General features: G+C 39.5%; 1 protein-coding gene across 15 annotated transcripts in view; it reads right to left on the reverse strand.

The window, feature by feature from the left end:
* Positions 1–15305, reverse strand: part of AKAP6 (A-kinase anchoring protein 6) — a 285186-nt gene extending 269881 nt beyond the window's left edge. For 3 of the 15 annotated variants that reach the window (XM_065686404.1, XM_065686403.1, XM_065686388.1), the window contains exons 1-5: positions 15209–15305; positions 14382–14490; positions 9393–9439; positions 8279–8338; positions 7695–7906 (exon numbers count right to left, since the gene is read on the reverse strand). The gene's annotated coding sequence lies outside the window, so the exon portion shown is untranslated. Of the gene's footprint in view, positions 1–5343; positions 5602–6008; positions 6198–7694; positions 7907–8278; positions 8339–8646; positions 8716–9392; positions 9440–14381; positions 14491–15199 lie in introns of those variants that run through there. The other 12 variants (XM_065686393.1, XM_065686394.1, XM_065686399.1 and 9 more) reach the window with 12 other exon arrangements.
* Between the last annotated feature and the right edge of the window lie 8570 nt (positions 15306–23875).

Consider the following 23875-nt stretch of genomic DNA (forward strand, 5'->3'; position numbering starts at 1 on the left):
TATCTGTGCATAAGTCATCAAAACCTAAATGAGGCATTGTTGGTGATAACCTGTTAAAATACTAGGATGAAGGTTTGCGAAAGAACAACATTAGCTGACATGTGAAAGATCTATAAAATATGCCCTGCATATTTTAATAGCTGACCCTTAAAATGGCAACTCACATATCTGCTGTGTCACTGCCTTAGCAACGCAGACTAGATGTGCTGAAATCTGACAGAAAGCAGCCTTTTTTAGCTGAGGCTGTGGGTTTTGGGTGGAGTTTTTTGTGGCAATCAAGATCAGATTTATTATCCTAACAAAATATGGTATGTTTTAGGAGACTAGCAGTGCAGGTTGAAGTACAGGAAGAATACATACTTGTTAGTACAAAAGTGCCTTGGCCTGGGAATTAGCCTCCTCAGCAGGAAAAGCTGCTTCTAAACATGATCTAACACACTTGAAAACTGTAAGCAGCCTGGAGTAGCTACATGCAACATCTTTGGAAGATGTCCTTACTTGAAAACATTTTCAATAGACCCTAGTTATTCTGTCAATAGCACTCAGCTCTGAAGTGTAGTTTTTCATTACAAAATTTGAGTGTTGAGAAAAGTCTTTACTGGTTTTGTCATCTCTAGCTAATACTTTGAGTTTCTTTAAGGCTTGTCTTGCAGTATCAGCTTGAAAACAATCTTACACAGCCCTCAAACTTGACAATACCTGGCTCCTTTCTTTTGGGTCTGTATGAGTTCTATCAGGCTCTATCAAATAAATGCCAGTCAAAAATCTTATGTTTATTGAAAAGGCAAAAATGCAATACAAGTCAATGCAGCTTCTTTTCTCGGTGGGCCCAGTTACAAGCATCTAAGGTTATACACTGTAGTGCAAACCAAGCATTTGTCCTTACTTTCCCACTTCCTACCTAATGAGCCCAATACTTCAGTGGGCAGATATGCTGGGGTTTTTTGTTTGTTGTTTTGGGTTTTTTTAATATAGTTTGACAAAATACTTTGATATCAGTTTCCTTGGCAGTGTGTATTCTATCACAGGAACCTATCACACAAAGGACAAGCACTTATCTCACCAGTGAAGGAAACACTGTTTTAAAACTTTTAAAACAAAAATGCTAGCTTTAAAAAAAAACAACACAAACAAAACAAAACAAAAACAAAAACAAAACAAAAAAAAACCAACAAAAAAAAAAAACCAAACCAACAACCGAACCCAAAGAACCAAAACAACTAAGAAGCACACGGAAGTTTTCTGTTGCCAGAAAAGCATAAAAAGATCTAGCTTCCAGCAACTAAGGTACGGATTTTTTTTATTTGTTTCATTTTAAATAGTACAGTAAAGACTTGTCAAAAAAAAAATAAAAAAAAATTAGCAAGCAGACCCTCCTCTTTTGAAAGACTAGAACATTCCCAAGCTCATGTTAAGTTGCAGCCTACTTTAGCATAGGCAACAACCATTTTTTCCTTAAATCCCTTGAAATTTCATGGATCTCCACTATGAGCTCAGCTTTATCCAGTACAACCACCACCAAAACCTAACCAGACTCAGAAAATATACAGAGAAGAATGAACACGAAAATACAAAGGCAGATAAAAGATTGTACTTATTTTCAAAGTACCACACAAGCAATAAGAAAAATAGCTTCTTAGGTCCTTCTCCCAGGTCTGCCAGAGGTTTCCCAAGGAAAAAATGTGTTGCTTATCCCTTATGAGCAGTATTAGGGATGAAAATAGTTTCCCACCTCCATTTAAACTGCAAATTAATGCAATCTGGTCAGGAAAGACTTCCCCATTTCTCAGGTATGTTTCTCATTTTGAACTTTGTTACAGATATCTGAATTGTTTTATTTTAAACCACAGTAATAGCCCTGAAGTCCCATAAATTTTCTGTCTACAACTTTTTATAAACCACTTTTTAGAGACTGTCCAGAGGAAAGACAACTTTTTTTTTTTCCTATGGATTTAAACAAGGAAAGAATGACAGCTTGGTAGAAGATGGTAATTACAGCCATAACATTCAGGAATAGAAAGCTGAAAGAAGCAAGTAAGACTCAGGGAAAGTCAGCTTGCGATAGAATATGAGCTGAAAACAAGAAATACAAGTCTAACAGTGTGCAAAAAGGAGTTATGGAGGTTAGGCGGGATGCATTTCAAGACAGACACATGGGCTCACCTACAAGCTTTTAGTCCAGAGAATAAATGCTGCAGAAATGACACAGCAAAAGAAAAAATATACAAAAAGGCACCCAAACAAAACCCAAAACTCGCCCACACAACTTGTTTCACATTCAGCTGCATGCCTCCTTTACTTTACCCGCAGAACAAGCTGGTAAAAAAGAACAAACAGTATTATTCTTTGACAGTTTATGAAGCAATTTCACATCTGCGCACTAATCCTGAAAGTATGACAACATCAAGCTTACAAGACTATCAGTAGAGGGCAACTCTTGAAAACAAAATAACATATGCAAAAAATAATAGATATACAGTTAGACTGAAAACAGAAATAATTACTGCAGTTGGGTGCTTCCTTACCTAAAAAGCTAGGACTTCTCTTAGTAGAGCCTAATGCTAACACAGGCCATCTTTTTAAGTGTGCCAGCTCCCAGAAGACACTAGAACACAGAGGCTGGGAAATCTGTTTCATCGAGCTATTTCCTCATAGGAATCACTATAACTTGAAAGATCTCTTTAACAAAGAGAGAGCACACATTTCAGCTATATGCTTAGTGTACTTGGAGTCTATGAGAAAGTAATTGGACTTGGTGTAGCAACAGTTAGGGTCAGACCTTTCTGTACCTGCACTCTGGCTCACAGAGGCCTGACTGGCCACAGAGGGTCCTGTGGTTCCCCTTGAAGAGTTCCTTTTTACTGCTGCATCCTGCAAAACAATTGGTCGTCTGGAGAGCTGGCTACTAGTCCTGGGTGCTGTTAACCGTTTCAGAAACAACTTAGGTGGCAAAGGTAAGCAAGTGTCATCATAATTCACAGTCATCATCCTCCAGTCTCGAGGCCAGTACTCTCAACAGGACACGACAATTATTCCCTGGGCTAGAAGACACTTGACTTATTTACAAGCTATCTCCACTTTCAGGTGCCCTAGAAGACATTCATTCAGCAGTTGAGAGAAAGCCCCTTCTTTCGTGGCACAGGAATTGAGTACTGGTCAAGAAGCAGGAGGTGACAGTATTTTGGCCATGGCTGCCAGGGCAACCCTGCATCCGACACATGCCATGAGAATTAGTTCATGCAGAGCAGAGAGCATTCCTGGCTTTAAACATCCTCTATGAAAGCACCAGACATTGCAAATTGCACAGAACTATTTTTTTTTTTTGTCCTTGAAGGGATAAAAAGCTGAGTCAGCCTTGCTGGGATTCAAAGGACACAAGAGTCTAGGTATTTGAAACCTGTAATTCAACCACAAAACAAGAAGGGAAGAGCTTTTTCTTTATTCCTCAACCCTTTTCCTCATGAAGGAAAGCTTTTTTAAAGGCATTTTAAAAATAAGAAACCTTTTTCTTCATGAAAGTATATTTTAATACTCTTATAATGTTTTTTTGTGATGACCCTTCTGACGTGAATATTCATTAAAATTATCTTGATCATACCAAACCAGTTCAGGGATTTATATGATCCATTTTGGGGTTTGATTTGATAGATGTGAAGAAGGGATAGGTATTTTTACTTTTAAATCAGTAGAAAATACTAAATGCAATTATGAATATGAGAGATAAACCATGGGCCTTAGAACTGGTAAGAGAACTAGTAAGAGAACAGATCAGACAATATAGTGCCTACTCAGCAAACAAGGGACAGGGAGCTTTTAAGCAAAGGCAAAATAGAAAATGTCTACAGCAAAAACTTGTTAGGGTTAGGAATGTAGCTGAGGTCTCTCTTAGCCTATGCCAAAGCCTGCAGAAGCTGAGACACCCCAGGTGGAAGCTACCTTTGCAGGAGAGTTCTGGATCATGACAGTGATGTCAGATATGGTTGCCCATCATTGCCATTTCCATCCACAGTACATCCTGCTCCGTCAGTGCACAGAGCAGCAATCTAGATTCATCCTGACTCTCCACACAGCTCAGCTTTTCATTTTCCTCCTTCCCTTCCTCTGGCAGGGAGGACCTGGCCCAGCCCGGGTGACTCATGACAGTGGTAACGTATACAACTTTTCTTATTTTCTGCAGCTAGAGTTTGCTTTAATGACCAGCTGTTCTCATCAAATGGTAAAGTGAAAGGCACTTTTCCCCCTGCAGTCCACAGGAATGTCAGTATTCAGACATAAATCAGTTGCAAGATGATTCCTTGAAGTCATCTTTGCATTATATATCATTAATTGCATTCTATTACTAGCAGTGCAATGTCTCATTACAGACCATACAGACACTTCATTATATAGCCTAGGCTGTACTTACAATACAAAATATAAATACACTATTTCAACAGACAAACATGCTATCTTTTAATACTTACAAATCTTTTTTTCATTTAAATATGTCTACAGAACTTCAGACATTCTGGCCCACTGTACCTCTCCTTGAAGCTAGCAGCACTCAGCACAGACAGGAGAGAAAAAAAAAAACAGTCAAGCCCAGAATTTTGTCAATATTTCTTTCATGACACAGCAGTGATTTTTACAGAAAGCTGCAATTAAATTAAGACACTGCATGGAAGTTCTTTATAATTATTTTTAATTCCTCCATTACTTTGAAAGAAATATTTCGCCAGCATTTTGGAAATGCCACCAGTTATAATCAATGCCTGAGCACTTCTGGTACAGAGGATTCCTTTGTCTTGACTTTCCAGTGATGAGTTCCTGAACACAGACCCATTCCAGATTTGCCAGCGGGAAGGGCAGGATGGGACATCCACCCACCACTGCTCTACAGCAATATGAGCTTAAGACCTATAGAAGATAAAGACTAGAGTCCAGCGTTCCCTCAGCTCCTCTTTACAGAAGAAAGAAGGCTTCCTTCCACTGAGGACATGCTCTAATCCCCCTCTAAGTAGGCTTTGCATTGTCATATGCTGAGACCAAAAAACCACAAAATGTTAGAACTGTACCAGCTTCCATTGCTGGAGTCAGGCTTAGTTATTAACTTCTACAGCTGTTTTGGGAGAAACCAAGCTTGTTTGTTTCTGCGTTCAGTGCTAAGCTACAGGGGAACTGTTTATTGGTGATATAAGAAATCCTTTAGAGCCAAGTAAAGATTAAACAGTAACATTCTTCAGCTCACTAGTGTACACCCATCTCCAACTACATATCAGTATGAAACTACATACACAGAGAACTTTAGCCTCCAGATTAAGTGTCCAAAATTCAGCTATTTGCAGTAACAACACATATACTTACTAAACATCTTGTCTTCGCTAATGATGAGTAAGTCCAGCTATGGAACAAAACCGAAAGCAGCACAGTTTTCCGTCTGCTGAATGCTGTCTCACTCATAATTGTACCAATTATGAATTTGCCTCAATGGCAAGCAAAACTGTATTAGATCTGTAGCATTTCTACATTCCGTTATGCTCTGACTCAGGCAATCAGGCTTGCTCTTCATCACTCCATACTCTTCCACATCCTCCTATACAGACCTCAATAAAACACTTGGGCCTATACAAAAATGAACAGGAAGTATTCTATGATCAAGGCATTCAGCTGGAGTCAGAATTAGCAGAAATGTTCATGAGGAAACAAGTAGTATCATCACAGCTCCATTATTAGCAGGGCAAACAATACTGTGAGAAGTGTGTGCAATAGAGAGTAACACTAACTTTTAAAAACTAAGGTTGAAAAAACAACATTATTTGTATTCTCATTATGAGGAAAAACCAACCAATCCAAAAAAACCCCCCACAAACCTGCACTAGGGGCTTCATACCATGTCATCTCTCTATTAATACTGTCAAAAGTTGTTCTTTCCCCCCCGCCCCGTGTTTCCCCTCTTTTAACTGTAGTCTGAGAAATTCTAGTATTCTTAAAAAAACCTAACAAGATACATTAATAAAGGCATGTCTTACATCCACTCCTTATTAACTGTTCTTTGATGGTCCCCAAGACTGCAAGCTGAAGGCAGTGCTCACCAGCTCTCTTCACATCTCTAATTCTGACACTGGCCAGACATCAGCTGTCCCGCCCTCTTGCTAACTCATACCTTCCGAGTTTGCCTGATGAGAGCACAGCAAGCGTAAGACGCCACTACTTTCATACTGTAAAATGCATCACAGATAAATAAAGCAACATTACTCTGATGTTCATTTAGACTCATCTGCTTTTCATTTTGCAGTAGGAAAAAACCCAACAAATGTACCCAGACCTTGCTGAAAAAAAAACATGTATGATGCAGTAAGACTGCCTAATTAAGATATAGGAACTCTATTCCAGCTTGTGCCAGACAGGACCATCACACCCATCCCTATGAACAGCAGTCAGATCTCATTATATTAACTACACCATACTTGAACAAGTATAAGGGACTAAAAACCACAATAAATACACATATTGCTACAACATTAGTGGTTGTTATTTTTTTCTTGCTGCACTTTTGAAATATAAACTACACAAGGAGAACAGAGCCAGAGACCACTCCCTAATTCCTAGTGGACATACTGATCAATTAAAATGACATGTGTCTGGTCTTTTCTTTCCTTCTGACAGCAAGCAGCTGAAAGACTGAATCTTTTAAACACGCAAAATCAAACAATTAGCGTTGTTGTATACCATCCAGCAAGATTAACTTGAAGTTAAGCAAAATTAGCCTGGAAAGACCTTAATATAAAATAAACAACTGTTGGGCACTCTAAAGAACTGCTAAATATCATAGATATGATTTTAACCAGCTTGCTGAATATAAAATATATGTGCTTTCTTCCCATGGTAGAGGTGGAACCTTTATAATTATTCATATTAGTATTTTATTCATAGCAGAGCCCCTCAGAATGCCTGAATCTTTGGCTACACCTTTTACTGCAGTTGCAGCAGGGGGAGGAAAAAAAAACCCCAACAAAAAAGCTTGTTTTCCTTCCAGTAAAGATAGATCTAAAATTCACTAAATTCATATTACTACTTAAAAAACCCAGCAGATTGAAAGTCAAGCAGTAGATAAGCTAAAAGCTGCTATACTTTCAGAATATCTGGTTATTGTTTGACAATTACACTGTTGTTTTGCTTTTTTAAGAATACTGACAGAAATAGGACAGTACTGAACCATGTTTAAAATCAATACTGTTCCAGTTGCTTGCTCAGCACCGGTTTATAGAGAATTTTCTGTACTACCATGTTATAGAAGGCCAATGAAAATAAATAGGTGATATTCACGCTAAATAGGTTAAAACAGAGCTACACAAAATAGGAATGCTTAAAGACACAGGAAAAGGAAAAAAATGTGCTTATGGCATTAAAATACAGGTATTCTTTAAGCAAATTAGGCTGTAGCAGCTTTAATTAGATTGCAAAATTTAAATATATTCTCTTCAAATCTTCAGGATATTACCACAAATGCTAAGACAAGTCTAAACATTGAGACTGAATGCATTTTCTGTAGGCCTTTGTCTTAGCCTGGCTGCCTGAAAAATAATATTTAGGCATGCAGCATCTTCTTCAAAATGAATTTCACAAGGCAAAACACACACATTCTTATATTAGGAAAACCTCATAAACCAGGAAAAAATAATGGTGCAATTAAGAGCAGCACATTTTGCACTTACCATGTCCTGTTCAAATCATCCTCTTTTGATGTTTACGGCACATCTGTAAGATGCAATACTAGGAGGTGCCTTGTGTGACCTGCTGCATGATGCTGTGACATCAGTTCAGATGATGCAGCTCATTATGGGAAAGACTGCTGTTGCTATGGCAACGGAGATGTGATACGAATCCTTACTGCATTTCCAGGGGAGCCCAAGACAATACGGAAGCCCTTTAAAGAGACAGACAAAATGCAAACAGGCTTTTAAAGTACTGTGCCACAGATTTTAAAGCCCATGTTCAACTACATGTCTTTTATTAAGGAACGTTTCAGCCACATTATTCCTGCTTGGTGATAACAGAATTGGGATATGAGCTATAAATAATTTTCATATTTAAAACTTAATATCATGTGTGTCAGTTTAAGAACAAATTTTATAAAGTCAAATTTGGTTATCATGTAAAGGAACCTTACTTAAAATAAACAGACAGTAATACAGTTTTAACACTAGGGCTGTAAAGGCAATAGTTATTGAACAGTATTTTAAGAAATATGTATTTTCACCCTGCCCCACCCTGCTCCCACATCCAATCTGTCACTTACAAGAAAAATCGCGTTGCTAGGGAAAAAACACTGGATACTTCAAAACGAGCAGATTTCACACTGTTGAATGAATGACAATGAGTTTAAAAAAAAAGGGTGGGGGGCAGACTTTATTCACAAGAGGGTAAAGAAGTTCCTAGCCAACCAAGTAAAAACCTCCTTATCATTTTTCAACTGTAGGGCAACCTGCGCTACCATCTGCATGCTGAGTAGCCTTGCTTTCATCTACCCACCCAGCAGTCGGATGAGTGAGGACTTTGAAAGCTGTGGGCGAGCTGTGTGCCTAGTGGCCACATCGCTGCTAACCCCCACCTCCCAGGTAGAGCGGGAAGGCCAACAAAAGCAAGATTCCCCTCCTCATAACCTACCTGAGGGGCTGGGATTAAGGGCTGAGCCTGTAGATGTTACATTTGGCACCAGAAACCCACTTGCACCCTCTGTTCAAAGTAGTGATGAGAGAAGCAATGTCTATGTGAACAAGTACTAAAAGGAGCTGTCTGGAAATTAAAATTCACAACTGAAGAGCCACCAGCACATTTTTGGCCACTTGCCAGTTCTATTTGGATGAGAAAAGTTTCTGGCAAAAACTGCTTTCCCGATCCATGAAAATCCCTTTCTACATGGTAGGGGAAAAAAATGCACAAAAAGCTGGACCCAATACACTTGATATGCTGAAGCCCAGAGTAAAACAGAAGCACAACTTCAACCAAGAAGCCTTAGGGCTCTGAAGATGCCCAGTAAATATGGGTGCCACTGTCTTAAGCCCTTCATTCCATTAAACTGCAGCCTGTGATTAAAAATTTAATCTCTGATTTCAGAGGAAACCATAGGAAATAATTACACCCTCTTACCATCACCCACTTTTGACATTAAAGAAAAAAGTGACATTCATACCTTTTCATTAAATATAGTCTCTCCATAAAATCTATAAAATATCATAGCCTTTATAATTAGTGCTGTCTTGATGCTGTATGTTCTCATTTTTGACAGTTTATCTCTTCTAACATCTTTCAACATTCTTCCTATGCTGTTCCAAACTAAAGGTATTGTATTTATACAAAATAAACTCGCAAACTGACTGAATATAAGTAACCCATAATAAAGCATTACTCACAAAGAGATATAGCACTGGATTTTTGAACATGTAAAACCTTCTTATGCCTGTGAAAATATAATTCACAATTTAGGACATGAGGACATGATTTGGTTTGGGCTGACATGAAAACTAAGAAATGTCATTGCAATTTAGCAAGGTTTACAGTGTGCGGAACACCATACTGTTCAAGTGACATAAGTTTCCAAATGATATCATTAAAGGAACTGTTTCTTTTTTGCTAAATATTATTTGATATAATTTTTACTACCTTTACTGCTATGGGAACAGAGTTGAACAGAAGTTTTTGGGTATCTAAGGAAAAGTATGAGATTCAGGATCATCATTATGGCAAGCAGGAACCATAACTTAGTTGATACAGGGGCTTTTGTCATGCCCATCAGCTTGGCCTTTGCCCTGGACACCAGGGAAGGGCAACTGGTGAGGCATGCATGCCCGGGAGGCACACCTTATATTAATCCCAACTCAGTAAGGTAGCCATCCCCACCAGGCATCCTGCTCCAGGCTCTCCAGAATACATCTGGCTGTGCATGACCTCTGGGGGAGCTCCTCTCTTAACGGTGAAGTAGAAGCATGGTTACATGAGCATAGAGGAGTATGGGGAGGGAAGGGAGGTCAGCCAGGGGGAGAGAAAATATCAGGCTATTTTTCAAAGACTTCTGCCTGTTTACTGCCAACTAGAGACTGTATGAGTCTGTCTATTCATATATGCAAATGATAAGTAAATGGAGACAAAATTATAGTGACCTTCCTGACTTCGAGTGTCTGGTATTTTTAACTATCAGTCTGTTTATTTTTCAAAAAAACACATTTATGATGAGCTAGGGCACACATCAGATCACATACAAGACAGCTACCAGGAACATCCCAGGCAGAGTGTAAAGTAAGGATCTGTCGCATAAGCGTTGTGAATTGTACTATAGTGACTTTGCATGGAGGACTGCAACCTCTAGATGCTGAAAGGAATTTCTTCCTTATGAATACACAAGGTAGCACTCACAGGCTTTGCAGCCTCCTAATTTAAAAAGCTTTAAAATTGCTTTCCATTTGCATTTGCTCAAGCTCCCTAGAATGTGAGATGGATTGAGAGAGAGAGAGAGAGAGAGCGCGCCCAAACCACATGGACACCTTGATCAGTTTGAAGTATCACCAGTAGGTTTCCACACCAAAAGCACAGAGCTTTAACTATACTGTTTTCCTCTCAAAGTAGAAATATTTTATCCTATTTTCAGTCATAACACAGGTCAATGCTGGGCATAAATTTCTTATTCTAAATTCTTATTCAAATCACCTGTCTAACACAGTAGTGTCTTTCCCTTTCCCCACATAGGGATCCCCCCAGTTGATTTAAAGGGAACAAGTTTTATTGATGTTCATCTGAAAGTGTTTCACCTACCTACTGCCATTGTTTTTCCTTATGGTCAGTTTATGTGGCTAACTAACATTTGCACAATTCACAAAGGTTTTTAATAAGACAGCCTTAGCCATAGAAGTAGGCACTGCCTTTTAAAAAATTCTAAAGCCCCTCAGTGAAACCAGTAATAAACCAGGGGCTAACCTTGACATGATTTACTTTCTGTTTAACAGTGTTCACGGAAATGAGCTAGGAGCAATTTCACAAACACAGCTAAACAAAGTAAAATGCTATTGCAGACCTTTTCTCTGCAAAATCCAGATGTTTCCTTTTGTGTTGTTTCACCCTCCAAATGCAGGAAAGCAGTTGATTACCAGATGCCAGCTACCCTACCGAAATAGCCAAGAAAGAAAGGGGGAAGTACATTGAAGTTCCAAATGAAATGCGAACTGCATACCTGAATTACCTGATAAGCCAGCAACAGGCTTTAAATTAGAAATAAAATGCATAATAAACAAAATCATAATTGCTGAATGCTGATGCACAACAGATCAGCAATATATATGTGGCAGTCAACAAAGGAAGCCAGGATGCTCATTTAGGGTTTTGCAATCCAGTTCAGGAACTCATCTCCCAGATTTTGCATGGAGTGCCTTAACTAAACAGCTATATATCAGGGTTTCCATTCCACTGTTCTCTCTGTCAGAAGGAAAGGCTAGGTCATACAAGTGGATAATAACTCTATCCCTTCTCCCAAAAAGGAATGTGATATAAATCAAGGTCTTACTGAATCTATTGTATTGAATGCATCAACTCAATACTGCATTCCAAAGGTTGGAGATATACACAGCCTGCCTCAACTAAACAAACATATTAAACATTTTGTCTACTTATGTTACAAATAGGAGATATTTTCCACACTGTCATCAAGGTCATCTGAGCCTCTGTTCCTACATTAAGGAAGACTAGGTGTGGGAACTGCTGTTCTGATGCAAAGCTGCACCCTTTTATGAAGTGGAAAAAGCAGCAGTGCTCCCAAAACTGCACAACTTAAACAAGCTGGAGAGACTCATACACCAGTTTGGAGCCCCTCATTCATACCAACTCATTACACAGAGAAGTCCCTGTTTACATTCACAGTTGTTACTACCACCTGAAGGCTAGATGGGTCACTGGTTTCCTACCTGCATCTCTTGAGAGAGCCCAAGAGATTAAAAGGCTGACAACTCAGTTTCCCTAAGTGGGGACTGCCTTGCTTCATCTTTTTGAAGATTAGTAAGCTTGTAGTTGATAGTGCATTTGTTTCTTCTTTCCTTATAACATGAATGCATCTAGTGCAAACATCCAGTACTGTCTTTTCAGAAACAGCTTCAAAAATTAGTAAAAAAAAAAAAAAAAGCGAAGATCATCATAATCAAAACCAGCTGTAACTCCACAACCTGAAAAGCTTCGGTCACCCCTTTTCTACATCTATATGATAGAATAAAACCTTTCTATTCCAGGATAAACCTTGTTTAGTCACAACTCCATGTATTGTTTCACAAAGTAAAGCAGCACCCTCATTCCCAACACACTGAAACATTACAACAGGGACACAAACTGCAGGTGTTCGGGTCTAGCTCTGGACCAAATACTACACTGTTAGAACGCTACAGGGCATATAATATTGTGATATATTTTTTTCCTTTAGTCTCATGGCTTCAGCCACCCAAGTAGTATATTATTAACACAATAAAAAAAATGCCCTAGAAGGTGTTCAGATTATTAAAACAATATTTATATAAAAAAGTAAAATTAACTCAAGATTTTTGCCCTTATGTTATTAAATACAACCTATCTGCAGTATAAAGGCTAATCACTTCTGTTAAAACTTAAGCTTTCCCAAACCAAGTTGTAAATCTTACATCTGAACTTCTCTGCCTACTCCATCATTTACCACAACAGACAGCACCAGAGGTCAGAGTCTTGATTTTGCATCTGTTACAGCTGTATCTGTTGACTAATATACCGCATTGCATGCGCCTTCCCATATTTTCTGAACTTGTTTTTCCTGTTTCCTCTCCACTTATACCTGCACGTTTCGAGTCTGAAACCTGAGCACTTCATTTCTTGAAGACTGCAAAATCCTCCTCCCCAACAACCAAAGATCAGGTTTTCCCCTTTCCATTCAGGGTATTACCCATAAGTTCATCTTTCTGGCTCATCCTGCAGTGAGCTTAAACCCCTGAGCACTAAATCCTATCTAATTAGTTCTTTTCCATTTTCACTTCAGACATTCTGGAAAACTGCACAGTTTCATCTTCCGGCTCCTCAGAAGAACAGCTCCTGAAGAACAGATTATATTTTACTTTGCCAGTAACTCTCCAACCTATTCCTCTCCTACAAGCACTTCCTTTTCCACTCCCTAATGCCAACAATAAAAAAAAAAACCAAATAAATAAATAAATCAAGAATAATCTTCATTAAGATTCCACTAACATTGTTTGATACAGCTCTAACACTAATTGTGAGCAAACAGAAAAAGAACAAGCTAACTACAATTAGTGATTGACTTCTACACTGTACTGGGCCGACGTATTCTAAAATACCCTATTTTCCTTCCTCCACCTCCACCCTAACACAATGCACCTCCCGTCTTGTTTTGCACATTCACTGTGTATTGCATTTTAGGAACAACAGGCTAATGGCATAAGCGTAGTACACACAAAAGACTGAAAAATCCATGGGAAAAGCTGAATAATCACTTTGGGTTCATGCTGCTGGATTTATAGCTTTTTGCTCTGAAACTGGCTAGTTTAAAATCAGTTCAGACATCCCAATATTAGGCTTAACTTTTAGTTTAGAGCTAAGTCATCTACTGTGTGTTTACCCACTGAGGCTAAAAGGCACTTTGGCTCCCTATACTAGTTAAAGCAGGGATCTATTTTTAGAATCTGAAGGCAAAAGTCATTTAACAAAAAAAAAAAAAAAAAAAGAGAGAATTTTAAGAAATTATTCTTAATAGGGCAAACATGTCTAAGAGCATCTATTTACAAGACTGCTTTAATATTTCATATTTTCTCTTTAAAAACATAGTTCAACAGCCAGTGAAGTCCAAGTTAGTATTTAAACACAGTAGAATGGCAAAACAATGTCTCGCTACTAGTGTAATAGAATACAGAGCTATGGGTAAAAGAAGAAAGAGAAATCACAGCAGGAAATACCAGATAATTTCTGGTGATCATGGGTTGCTGAAAGATACTGAAGCCCACTATATAGCAGAAGTAATTAGCACTGGCAGAAAACAAATCATATTTTTAAGAAGTAAACATTATATCCCAGTTTGACAGCCCAGAAGACAAGTTCAAAAAATGAAGTGCAGAATAGGTCCAGCAGCACATTATAAGCCCTGCCTGGCATATTACCACCTCATATTAACTAGATTGCATAGCAAGCACTTTTATAAGCAGGAAAAAAAAAAAAAAAATCATATTCCAGTCATTGCCCCATTTGCTGAAATGGCCCAGATGCTGGGAGCCAGTAAATCTGTGTATTTGTACGTGAGGAGGGAAACCATTACATTAAGGGAGGCAAAATCAGAAGAATAAAACCAAAACCCAAACCAAAATAATGCTAATAACGCCATGGCTGCTTACTTTTTTTTACCTTGGCTGTTGATATCAAACTATAACCAATGCAATTCACTAACAAGTGAACAGGACGCAAGCCAGTTACTTATGCCTGGAGTAAAGAGGTACACACCATCTGCAAGACACGCAGGTACAGCTTTTTGGGAGGTCTGTGCAAAGTCTTACAAGCAATGTACACACACAGCATAAAAGTGACCTTATCAAACTTTGCAAGTTTACCCACTCTGAGATATAAACAGCGACTGCTTACATTTACTATCCAAGGATGAACACACCTAGTTATGGCTAGAATACCTTGTTACTGATCTGCTTATTCAGAGCCCCTACCACGTGGGTATATCTTACATCCTTTATTTCATGGATTAAAAATATAATTGCTAATTATTATTTTTACGACTTTTAATTAAATTTCATATTACAAACATCCTCACATTCAGAATGGAGATTAACTATGGATCTTTTGGGCCTTGGACCATAAGAGTTGAGGTACTATTTGTATTGCAAAGTGCTTCTCTATATCCCAGAGGTGGCTCTAGCTATGGTTACAGCCTATACAAACATTTGGGGTTTTAGAGACAATAAAAACAGTTGAGCAAGTGTAACACTACCACCCAGACTGAAGCACAGCATAAATTTTAACATCCCAGCAAAGTGTATCACACTGCAACTCTGAAGAAGAGTTCTTTGAATAGAAACAGCACACTTCAGCCCCAGGCCTGCCACTCCTTTGCCTGCCTGCAGGAACTGAGTGCCCAAATCCAACTGAAAGAACAAGACAGAAACACCTTTCCCCACCAGCAGGAAAACTATTGACTGCTACCCACCTCACCTACCTTCTGCACAAAAACCAAGCACACTTCACCAACCTGTTGCCACAAGCACACTCTCTACCATCTACCACAGGCTGAAATGGCCAAACCCCAGCCTTGTTAGGGGCTATTGATCCCACCTGTGGGACCCTCCCTTCCCCTTCCTTCCCCTCAGCTTCCACCCCTTGTGCAGGTAAGCCCAACCTAGCAAGTGCTAAATCTGATCAAGACAGTACTGGGGGTGAGAAAAGCTTTTTGCAGCTGTGGCAGTTTCATCAAGGCCCCAGAATCTAAAGTTTGACCCTAGAGTACAGGCTGAGTAGATTTCCTGATAGAGAGCAGCTGCAGTTGCTTGCACAGGATGGGTTTGGTGACCAACAGGCAGTCCTCTGGCTGGCCTTTACCCATGTTTTACCAGAATTTCCTTCAGAGGGCTGAAGTTGTGAGTTTGAAAAGAAAAGACCAAAGCCAGGGCACAGGGACTGAACAGCCGTCTGATTTTTAAACATGCTTTCTTTAAACTGTTAGGGAGTTAGGCAGGCCCACAGGATGACGCAAAACAACTTATGTCAAACCTGATCTGCAGAGCAGATTTATCTGCCCTCTTGTACAGCCAGTTGGCTGATGAACATGTATGCAAAACAGAGGGGTTTAAATCTGAGTCAGACAGGGTTGAAATCTGACAATCTGGGTGCAACATGCCTGCTGCCCCTCAGGGAAGACCCCTCTCGCCAGGGCCAAGCATGCCAGTGATGTTCAGCAGCAGCACTCAGTCCTGCTGCAGCACTGTGGTCCCCTGAGACAACCAGGGCCAAAACACCTAGAGGCAGCACTGTCCCTGTGACAGATAGAACACAATGGTCTCCCCATACCCAGAAAAGGGGCCAAGGCTCTGTCAAACCACACAGGTGCTTTTCAAAAGACAGACTGGATCCAGATTGGCCATCATGCATGTGCTTAAATTAGTTTTCTGGTTCAAAGCAGGAGCATGTTTTCAAAGCAGCTCTCCCAATTATCCACATTTATTGCACCTATATTCAAATCACGGGGCTGTCTCCGAGGACATGAACTGCATTCCTTTCTCACAAAGCTAAACAGAAGATGAACTCCATGAGTGCACACAGTGCACTCCAACTGCTAGGTAGTACTGAAGTCTGGGAACTAGACGTGATCTAGTATGCTGTCAAACCTCCTGCAGTGCTTCTATGGCAGATGTTAGGCCCCAAGCAACCACTCTTCTACTACACAGCTCTGCTCTCACTAAGGCAGGGCTTGCTTGGGTGGTGCAAGGGATACAAGACCAGGCTAACCCGGGGTGGGGGGGCCTGCAATGCACCTTCACTGTTCACAGCTCCAGGAACAGCTGGCTCTGAACCAGCATTATTAGCTCTGTGCTGCACTAAAGAGACTGCGTAGCCTCAAAATCTGGTTTCTCCCTGAAGACAGTACAGCTGCATTCACACAGCACAGCATAAGTCCTAGTAGATTGACCGGACTTTGCATCCTTGCCTGTTCCAGTCTTACAACAAAGCCACTTTTTCTCCCCACTCTCCACCTTCTCCAGGCTCTCCCTATGCTACAGCCCGTCTCACCACCCCTATCCTTTGCTTGCATCCTCCCCTAACAAATTACCTGTATCACACAACGTCCATGTGCTCTCAGCCTGTGAAACCTCTAAAACCACAATATGTTGATAGAAATTTCCAGATGTTACTGGCCACAGCCTCTGAAGATTGCATTCTCACTTGGTGTGGTTGAGCATTCACAGTCTTTGTTACAGGTGTGGCTGATGATGCCCCATCCCTTCATAGCCCATGTAGGTGTCTAATCTGGCCCTTACCTGCCACTGGGAAGGAACAGGCATTTATGCTTTGGGTGGTAAATGGAAAAACAATCTTACTATTGCAAGACTGGATTCTACAGTTTTCCGTATAAAATTCACCAAATGCAGCTGAGCTGATCCAGTTGTTTACTTTCCACCAAAAAGAAAGATAAATCTTAATGCTTCTTTCCTAATCCCTTCTCTAACTTTCCAGCAGTGCAGTTCCACCCCTTCCTTGACACTAATGAAACCTGTCAGATAATTTCATCAGCCTTTTTGACTCACTAGTTCAGAAAAAAACTATCCCTTTTTTTGCTGGGTTTATTTCCTGCTAAATTAGTGAACTAAAAATCGGTAAAATAAATTGACTGACTGATGGCAAAGAGTTGAGTGTGTCCCTCTCCCACATTTAGGAGAAGTAAGCTGGTAGATGGTTTCACCTCTCTCTCCAAACTGCATATTTCTCTGACATATTTTTTCTGGGCTTGGTGGAGAAGGGTTCATACCACGGAGAGTGCTTGATGCTGTGTCAGGGCTGGTGACGACAGGAGACAACCTGACACTTACTTCAGTGCAGTACGTAATGCCTGTGTGTATTGGTCCCCTTATGTGCTTGTCCTTCCTATCACCTGTACCTCCAATAGATCAAACTCCATCAGAGCATATTATTTCCTGGTCCTCTGTGTCCTTCTTTTCATACTGTGCTTATATTGAGTTTACCTTTTTTGTGGTTTTTTTTACGAAATACTTGTCCATCCCCCACTACAGCGTACAAAAAGAGATGTATTTGTTCAACTCAGCATGTGTTTGGCAATCTAGAGGATGCCGTCTCATTCTCTGTATAAGGTAGGTCGACTTTATGTAGCATGCTGCTCCTCTATCGCGTTCTATTCTCGTTCAGTGAACAGCCATAAGCTGTCATTCACTGTATGAATTCAAGAGGCAGAATGATTAAATTTCCTTGTGAACTTGTCAGTGTTACTCCTCACTGAGGTACCTGAAAGCTTTACAAACCCAAGCTTCTCCATGCCCATAAAATTCCTATAATGGGAGAGGTTTTAATCCTGCTTTAAGGAAGATAAACAAAGGCACACAAAGATTAAAAATAAAGGTATGACTCTGTGTGTCTGATCTGAGACTTCACTTTTCAAGAGCACATGGCTTCCTGTAGCATGTTTTCTATTCAAAGCACAGCTGCTGTTGATTTCAGTTTCAGCTGTGAGCACTTGGGAAGCCAGTTCCCAGGGTTTCAAGTCAGGACCAACCCAAGGAAAACAAGGAAACAAGTATCCATGTAACGAAAGTTTAGCTCACAAAAATTGGCCAGCAACATACAGAAGCTCTATAGGAAGCAGTAACACAGACAAGAACCATTCTGAATTCAGTGGCCTAAATTACGAGCTTTTTAAAACCTTCCTGTGCTCATTTTCTGCACACTTTCAACTTCTGCCACAGAGGAGTGATGAATACTATGGAAATCTTCTTCTGCTCTTTATAGTTTTCACTCATTTATCACAGATCTTTCCCATGCAGGCATTTTCAGGGGAGGAAATAATAGCTGAGCATTATAATTACAGACTATATTAGAAAGCACTCATGCAAGAGGGTCAGTTAAATGTTTATTCTAGCGTTGTCTACCTTAGCCAAGTAAAGCAGCCAAAACCTAACAGTGGCCTACAGAAAAGGTTTTCTGAACAATACACGTAATTTTGGTAGATCCATATTTCTGATTTACCTTAAAATAAATGCTCCGTTATGTATGATGTAGATAGCAAAATGTCAGTTTAGTGCAGGTACATTCATAGGAGGTATAAGCCAAGGCCAAAGAGCAGAACTAGATATTGTCTCGCTATGAAGTGAACCCAAACTCTAACGCTGTGAAATAGGCAGATGGCTGACTGATGGTATAAGTGACTTTTCTTTAGTAATCTTTGGACTATCAATACATAATAAATCAAAAGACATTTTCATATTAATAAGATTAGGTGATAAATGTATAGAACTGCTGGCTGCAAGCAAAGAGAACAATTTATAATTTTTCTAATGCGAGGTTAGTTAATACTGTTTATCTCAGTACCTTGAAAATTATAAAGCTATGTAGTTTATGCTTCTGAGTGTGCATTTCCCAGACAAGAAGATAATTATCAGCTTTTGATGAAAATAAAATCCAGATCTTCCATGCCTCCTGGAAATTTCTATCAAATAAATTGGTATATTGTATAGCTTAATCAAATTACTTAATATTCGCTGTACAAATCAGTCTTGTAGTTTATAAGAATATACGCTTTTTATGTCTAGATATAAAAGAATATAAATCAGTTATACGCATGGATTTTTACAAAATATGAATACTTGAAAAGTCACAAAAAAAACCCAAAAAGTGTGCAAAAAGGAAGGAACAAAGCGTGTAAATGCTTAGCTTTGAAAACAATATGAGAAGATAATAGCCCAGACATAATGTCTGCACAGCTATCTCTTCAAGATAATGATCTAAAAGTTGAAAGTGACGTTAATGAGCTAAAAAACTAAAAAGCGGCATTTTATTTTTACTCTGTGCAAAATGTTCTGATTTTTAAATATCTCCCTCTGTTCTGAACAGTGCTGGTGCTTGAGTCCCTCTCTGACAACAGGATAAGCAGACAAGGCTGCAGTGCAGTTGTGATCCTTTGCTTAGGACTTTCACTGGGAGCTGAGGGCACTTGCAGTGAAAAGTTGGCTCCCAAGCACACTGTGGGTGTCCCAGTGGTGTCTGCAACAAGGCATCATACAAGCACAATAACTTTATTCCTCCAAGGGCCAGAGTTCACTTTATCAAAGGCAAACAAATGCCTGTATCCCTCTTCAACAGTCAGCAAAATGTCCATGGGCTTTAAACCTATCGAGTCCTTTTCCCTTATGACTTTAGGACACAGCTCTTCTTGTCTGTCCATAGGCACAAAGAGATTCATTCCACTCAGTCATCATTTTGTGACTGAGTTAACTGCCACCTTTTGGCACCTGACCTTGATAGGCTTAGACTGAAAGTAAAACCATATTTTTGTTGACTGTCACTTTGCCTGTATTGCTCTTGCATTCCCCTGCTTTCTCTCAAGTGAAAATTGTTTGCTTCAGTTTCAATTCCTTTTCTAAGCTATCACCACCACACCACTCTCTTCTCATTTCCTTAATAAAGGAACATGCACCTCACAGACCTATTGAGACTCTTCAGAGTGTCAGCAAATATGACAAAAAAAGGCCCAGATGATACTATGCACGTGGATTCCCAGAAGGTACTCAACGAAGTTTCTTTCCATAGGCTCTCAAGGATATTAAGCAGCCTGGAAACAAAAACAAATTCTCAGATGAAATATTGGAAAGAGGGTAGGATAAAACAGATTTTACAGTAGACACATCTCCAGGGACTTTCTGCCAGTAGATGAAGTGGCGTGGTATGTTGGTAACTAGGAGTTATTCACTCCAGTAAAGGGCTGTCTCTGAAGAAGTGCAGGAAGAGTTTACAAGAGTAAGCAACTATGTATTAAAATGGCAGATAAAATTCAGTAGGCGTTATTGTGAAGTAATGTACTTAAGAAGAATCATGCTAATTTTTCATATACCATGGTAGGTGTTGAGGTGTCCATTATAAGTCAGGAATGAGATTTTGTGGTCTTACGAATAATTCAATGCAAACCTGAGCTCAGTGCTGTAAAAATCGAAAAAACAAATCACTTATTTCTGACAGGCTAGCGCAAGCGAGCACTCATGCTTCTGCAATAAAGGCATTTAAGCCGAAGTCATTGTTTCCCCTACTAGAAACAAGCCCACAACCAATCTGTCTCTCCTCCTTGGCATGGGAATCCTGGTCACTTTTCCCTTTTGTTCCGCAAGCAGAAAGAATACATGAAACTCATAATTTCCTCGTACAAGTCTAATCTTTGGCAGTGGTTCTCCCTGAAAGTGCTCAAATAGTCTACCAGCCATTCTGTTTGTAACCTGCTGAGGGAATAGCTTTGTTGACAAAGCACTGAAGCTCCTTTGCCGGCTCCTAGCAGCTCGAAATAAGTGGCCTGTCATGTTCTTCAGTGAAGTTAAACCTTGAACATATTTTATAATGTCTGTTCAGAAATTCTCCTTATTAGACAGGTTATTTAAAAATACATACCCTATCAGTGCAATAAAAGTAAAGTTTACTTAAATGGCTAACACCTACCTTTTCCTAAATACAAATTGCTTACTGGTTTTAGGAAGGTTACAAGCCTATTTTTCTCAAGTATTTGGTGAAATTTTTGTACAAAAGCCTTCATTTTACAAGTCACTACTTCAAATCTCTAGCAGAATCAGCAGCATAACATGAGACTACAAAATTTTTGCCTCTTCAGCTCCAGTCAATTCTGTATTCTAAAGCTGTATACAGCCACAGAGAAGATAGTGAAGGGAACAAAGATAATGTGTTTCCCTACCTGAAGGCAGTTGTTTGCTTACTGCAGTAAGCTTTAAATATGTTCAACAATAATACAAAAAGATAACTTCACCATCAATAAAGCAGCATAATTTAATGAAAAATCCTCTAATACAATAAACCTCCCTATAAAACTTTATAGTTGCTCTGGAACATAGATAGACAGTTACATATTTATTGCATAGTGCATGAGAGTAAAATTTTTGTAAAATGAAAAGAGAAAGAAATTGATTGGCCCCATATCTCAGTGCAGTTCCTGAAAATACCAAACTTACTACCTTTCAAAAAATTCACTTTCCAAGTGCGTATTTTTATAAGATATAGAAACAACTGAACATTATCCATAGGGCATTTTTTGAAACCTTGAAAGAGAAGAGAGAATTATCCCATGAATCCTCCCATAAATTTGTCAGAATTTTGAGAGAGATATCTCAGAAATGCCTTTGGCGCATCACTGATGTTATTTCCAGGCTAACTGAGGATGTATGCTGTCTCCCAATGGGATGAGTGATGTGATATGTTTAACCACGTCTTGCCAGGAAAATTAAAATACATTCCTGTTTCAATACGTCATCTCTTCTTGGCAATATGCTTAGTCACCATCCGAATTTGCACAATAGCGACAGACACTCATAGGAGCGCGTATGCTTTGAACCTGCAAATTGTTCTATCTGATGTAGTGTGGTTTTCCACTCCATATATCTTTTCCCTAGCTACTCAGTCTCTGAAAGTAGTAACACTAATATTCTCTCTTTTTAACCCTCCTTTACCCTCTTTTATGAAGTGACTAAAATATAAAACAAAAAAAAAAAGGTAAAGCATAAAAGCGGGTGTACCTGAGTAATCTTACAGCAAGACAAGAACAGACATGTATGTTACGCTAGCAGCAGACAAAGCTTTGCTGTGAAAGGTGGGAACTGAGTCCATCCCTTACACTGGCTCATGTCCCTTCAAGGCTTTATAGCTCACGGCTGCAGAGGAGGAATGAATCATAGAAATGTTGGTTGGAAGGAACCTCTGGAATAATGTCTGGAATAATGTTGGAGTATTGCCAGCATTAGATCAGATCAGCTATAGCTTTGTCTGGCCAAATCTTGAAAATATCCAAGGGTGGAGCTTCCACAGCCTCTCTGCTTAACCTTCTGACTCTGCCCTTCTGGTGAAGAAGCAGTTAGTATTGGGAGATTTTTGTCTTGAAGAGATGGAAAGTAGGAAAATTATAGGACACCGTAAAAAAACTCCACAGTGTATATACTGCATATCCTAATGGCAATGTCATAGTCTCTCTCTAACTTTAGGCAAACTAGGAGACAGCAGTGGCAACTTACAACAGCAAAGAGCATATGAAGTACCAGTGCCATGATGTAACAGTGAGAAGCAATGGGATAGCTGAGAGAGAGGAAGGAGTGTAATTTCCCGCCTTGCAAAGCTGCCCCTATAAAAACAAAGAAGAACTTTCCCCTTTGTTACACACCCCATCACCAGTCTTGAAAACAGACTGCCTCAAACAAATACGGTTACAAATAGCAGCTGACATAGGAAACATCCCGGTTCTGGACCCCCTATGCTACACCAGGGCACGTAGGGCTTTAACTGAAATGCCTCAAGACAGATTTAGGCTACAGCGGTTGAACATTGGTGCTTTAAGATGGAATTCAAAGTTTGTGTAGGCAGAGAACTCGGAGGCACAGTTTAACAGCTTAAATCTTTGGCAGAATTAGAATGCAATGGGGAAATGTGTTTGTCTAAATTCACTATTATTTCAAATATTTATTCAGTGCTCTCCTAGACTTGAAACCAGTCTGACAATCAAGTCTCCCCAGATGCTGTTCCCTGAGCTTAGGATACAGGCACGTCAGCCTGAATCACGCTGCCTCCAGCCCTCTGAGTGTTTCCTGGTTCAGAGACAGCAAGCAGCTACATTCTGACAGTTTCAATGGGAGGTGTTAGCCTGCCTTCAGAGCTTTCAAAAGACATTCCATCATTTATGAATCATATCATTGTGTGGAACTTCTGAGATAATGAGACTATAAAGATCATCTCGCAATGCTGTTTGGTTCTAAGACAGGGAGACATGGGCATTCTCCTCTGCACAGATTTTGCAAGGGAAGTAGAAGAAATCCTGCTGTTAAAGACTTTTCTTAGCTTCATTTGCAAGAGGTTGGATGCTACTAACAGTGGACAAGATGGAACTGGTCAGTCACAGATTGCACATCTCAACATAGCTTTGCTCTGCTTTAAGCTTCTGCATAAAAACGTGAAAAAGGCAAACAGTCATTATGGGATATGAAACTTGCTAAAGCTTACTAAGGGTATTAGACTGAAGTAGTTGGAATAAAACCATCTTATTTCAATTTAAAGACTTGTTTTTTCCTCTTACTACCAAATAGAATGAGTCTATGAGACCATGAGATTTTAGCCTACACAGATA

Source organism: Lathamus discolor, chromosome 6, assembly GCF_037157495.1.
Source record: "Lathamus discolor isolate bLatDis1 chromosome 6, bLatDis1.hap1, whole genome shotgun sequence".
NCBI classification, from domain to species: Eukaryota; Metazoa; Chordata; class Aves; order Psittaciformes; family Psittacidae; genus Lathamus; species Lathamus discolor.